Source organism: Zea mays, chromosome 1 (assembly GCF_902167145.1).
Source record: "Zea mays cultivar B73 chromosome 1, Zm-B73-REFERENCE-NAM-5.0, whole genome shotgun sequence".
Lineage (NCBI taxonomy): Eukaryota > Viridiplantae > Streptophyta > Magnoliopsida > Poales > Poaceae > Zea > Zea mays.
In genome coordinates, this window is record NC_050096.1 from 176286662 (window position 1) to 176291253 (window position 4592).

A 4592-nucleotide genomic window follows, 5' to 3' on the forward strand; every position below is an offset into this window, starting at 1 on the left:
GGGTGTCACCGGTTGCTGCCGTAGGGTCTATATAGTGGAGTAGAGGGGTTGAATATTTTTTTTCCAAAACTTAATCGTGTTGGCTGACCGAAATAATTGCGGAATTAAACTTAACGATCTAGCCACATCCGAGATACGACCACGACGAGGTGGCTAGAACTTGCGCTCACGACACCACGCCCGCATGGTGTTACTAACCTTGGCGAGGCAGCCTAGGCCGATAGCGTGATGGCTATAGTACGAAACTATGCCGACACTGCACCACGACACAATCTTCATGTGGGAAGGGGCTGAGCCAAGGGGGAGCCAGCAGGGGCCATGGCCCCTCCCAATGCTGAGACAGACAAGAGAATTATATATAGTCTAAATTTTGTGTATCTAAATATATATATTCTAAATTTTGTGCAGCGTAATTAATCAAAGGTTTAACATTGTCACACCCGAATTTATGGGACAAAGCCGGATGCATCTCATATATACGCCAAAGAAGACAACACATATAATAACAGAGTGTATAGAGATAAATGTCACAATATAATCAGAGTACTTATTACATAGCGGAAGTCTTACAAAATAATAATATAAAATGAACTAAAGTCCATCCTTGGCGCCATAAAGTCAACTGGGAGACGCCACCTAGATCGAATCGAACTCCTCGTTGTGTGGCTCCTCTTGAACCACCTGTTTTTCTCCTGTGGGGGGTGTGAGACAGCAAGGGTGAGCTCACACATGTTCATCGCTCAACAAGTTGTGGGGAATAATGTGGCATGAACTCACCAAAGGAGGGAGTTCATGTGATGTGTAAAGCTGATCAACAATAGGGGTTAAAGTTGAGCATTGCTTTTAATAAGTTGGTCAAATTTTATTAGCAGTTACTAAGTGTAAGTAAATACCAGACCATAATAAATAATAGAACAAAATTAATAAATAATCCCTTGCAATGCAAATGACTAATTGAATTTAAGTTCCATAAATTAATCATGTGAGTGTCCGAGTTGCTCATGACCGTGAGCATGACTAGTATACCAGTTTTACACTCTGCAGAGGTTGTACCCTATACCCACAAGTCGTGTATCCCATGTCGCCAGGGTTTGCAATGCCCTTAGACACTACCGAGGTGAATGGCTAGGGATCCACAACGAGGCCTTTACAAAGTTCCACTAGCTTTCGAAAACCCGCTACAGTTTATGGGAAGAGCACTTGCAAGAATCCCTCGTCTGACCGCCATCGCAGCAAAATCAACCTGAGAACCTCCCTGCATGCAACTCCCCTACTGCCCTTGCCCCTTTCAGGTAAGGTAGTCTTCCACTAGCTTTCCTAATTAGTCAGCCAAGGGCATCCCATACCACCCTTGTGGTGGCACTATTTTCCCGGGTGGTTCTCCATGTTCCCATTAACATAATGATCTTATCATGAACAGTAAATAATAAACTGATAACAAAATTGTGAACATGAGTAATGTATATCTCTATACCCAAAACCACATAAAGCAATAGCATATACTACCCAAAAATTCAGTGGTAAAACAAGGTATAAAGGTAGCCAAAACTAAGGTAACCTATTGGATCCCATCAAATTAACCTATGCAGATCATTATGATTAATAAGAACATGACTGGGTAAAAAGGAAGTGATCAAGGGCACAACTTGCCTGAGACTTGAGATTCCAGGTACCAGGATGAACTTTAGGTGACTCGTGACCTCACTGCTAATCGTAGCAATACAAACAAACATGGTATAAACAAAATTAACATCACACCAAACATGTATACAAAATACATATTAATAATCTACATATTAAAATAAGATCATAGGAACATGAATCATTAATTTTGGAGTTATAGATTTTAAGTTATGAATTTCCAAAGGTTTTATGCATTTTATACAAGATTAACTAAGGTATAAATTTTATTATTGTTTTCAAGTCAAACCAGATACACTAGGTGATAGACAATAATATTACAAAATTTTAGAAACTGGAACAGATCAATTTAGAGTTCAGATGAATTTTCTAGGATTTATACAAATTCTAGCACTTATTTTATATTAAAAAAATCTATTTTCTATTTATTTTCCTGGATTTCCTAATCTATTGGACTGGGCGTCAAATACCAGAGAAGGCAGGGTCTCTGGCGCAAGAATCCACAAGACACAACAAATAGTTCCTGTGGATGGCGGGTTTATTCTAAAATAACGGAGGGACTCGTGTGCAAAACTGACCCGCGAAGAGGTACACAGCGCTCTCGACCGTCCGATCTAAGATGTGCGCACCAGGTTAGATCTGGCCACCCGCGAAGCGTTACGCAGCGCCAACCGTCTGTTCTACGATCTACGATTCGGATTTGAAGACTTCTTCGATCGATCTGGTTCGCCCGATTGTGATCGAAGGGACCCGAATCAGCCCAGGTCGCATCGTTACGCTGGGCGCGATCGTGGTCGTCCCAGACGGATCGGACGGCAGGCGGTCGTCTTCTCCCCCCGAGCTTTCCCGTGGCGGCACAGTACCCTGAGCGCGACAGAGGACAATGAGAGCACCTAGAGGGGGGTGAATAGGTGATCCTGCAATATTCAACACTCAAAGCACAAGCTCGGTTTACAAAATGTTAGTCCGATTAACCAAGTTGCTAGAGAGAGAGTCCTTGAGAAGAAATCAATCACAGAGAAAAATAGCACAAGAGACACAGTGATTTGTCCCATGGTTGGACCAAGTAACACTTGCCTACTTCCGCATTGTGGCATCCCAATGGACGAGGGTTGCACTCAACCCCTTTCAAGTGATCTAATGATCAACTTGAATACCACGGTCTTTCCCTTTCGAGTTATTTTCGCGTTTGCGAGGAATCTCCACAAATTGGAGCCTCTCGCCCTTACAATCTTTGATCACAAGAGAAGCACAAGAGTAAGGGGGGGGGGGGGGGGGGGGAAATAGCACACACAAGACTAAAATCGTAGTAACCACACGCACACGAGCCAAGAAGTGAGCACAGGACACGGCGCAGGGAGTTTACAACTCAAACGGTGCTCAAATCTCTAACACAGTGAATCGATTGCGTGATTGCGGAGTCTAGGAGTCTTAGGATGTTTAGTGAATGCTTGGTGTTCTGCTCCATGCGCCTAGGGGTCCCTTTTACAGCCCCAAGGGAGCAGTAGGAGATCAACTTGGAATGCAAATCTTGCCTTCTGTCGAGTGGTGCACCGGACAGTCCGATGCACCACCGGACATGAACAGTTCTTGTCCGGTGCTCGATTTCCTTCAATATCGGGCGCAGCCGACCGTTGGTCCTCCGGGCCCATTGGTGCACCGAACACTGTCCGCTGCACACCGGACAGTCCGGTGTGACCATCCGACCATTGGCTCGGCAACGTGTCGCCCGTTGATCGCGCAGATGACCGTTGGCCGCGGGCGCCTTTTGCTCACCGGACAGTCCGATGATTTTTAGCCGCGGCGCCTTCTCCTTTTCCTGAGAGCAGCTAGTTCGCCGCCTGGGCAGCCTGGCCACCGGACACTGTCCGGTGCGCTATAGGCTGGTGCTAGTTGGCTGAACCGAGCCAAACCTCCTCCATCTCTTTAACTCTTTTCTTGGCTATGTCTCTAGAACTTAGATAAACATGTTAGTATCCAAAAACAATTTACTAAGTCTAGAAACATACCTTGTCCTTTGATGTGCACTTTTCACCTACTTAGCACATGTGAGTTTAAAACAATGTGTTGGGCATTCAATCACCAAAACAATTACAGAAATGGCCCAAGGGCACATTTCCCTTTCAATCTCCCCCTTTTTGGTGATTTATGCCAACACATTAAAAAGCAACTAAAAATTGCAAATTGAAGACCAAATTCTCTTTACTTAGGATTTGGCATATTTGGATCACTTTTGCCACCACTTGGTTTGTTTCGCAAATCAACTTCTTTTTCCTATCTCTAAGTCAAACACACTTGTTTGGGCAAATTGAGAGATATTCCAAGAGTAAAATTGATCAAGTGCCAAAAACTCCCCCTTTTTCCCATAATCAAAATTCTCCCCCATAAGAGACCAAATTTTGCAATTAGAGAATTTTGGACGAAATACAAATTCTAACTCTACTATTTTCAAAATTCAGAAGTGGTTGGCCGATCCATTTGCTTTGGCCTTAATTTCTCCCCCTTTGGCATTAAGCACCAAAATGGGATAACTTTTGGCCCTTTAACCCCATTGCTTTACCAAAATGTCAATTTGAAGCGAAATACAAAGGAGGTTAGTCTCAAAGGAGTCAAGTTGTAGCACATCTCCCCCTAAACATGTGCATCATTTGCATGGGGGCTTGTGAGGTCCGGGGAGGACTTGTACAATTTGAGCACCAAATGTAAGCAAATAATACAACAAAGCTTAATGTAATAGGATCAAAGGCATAAAACACATGTATGTTGTAGATCAATCCAAGTTACGCGAATCTAAGACATTTAGCTCACTACGCAACCTGCAAAACCTTTTCTCATCTAAAGGCTTGGTAAAGGCTACCTTTATATCAAGGCATAAAATGTATAAAGGTTGCCTTTGCTAGTGATTGCCTACTAGCAAAGGCTACCTTTATACTTTTTATGCCTTGATATAT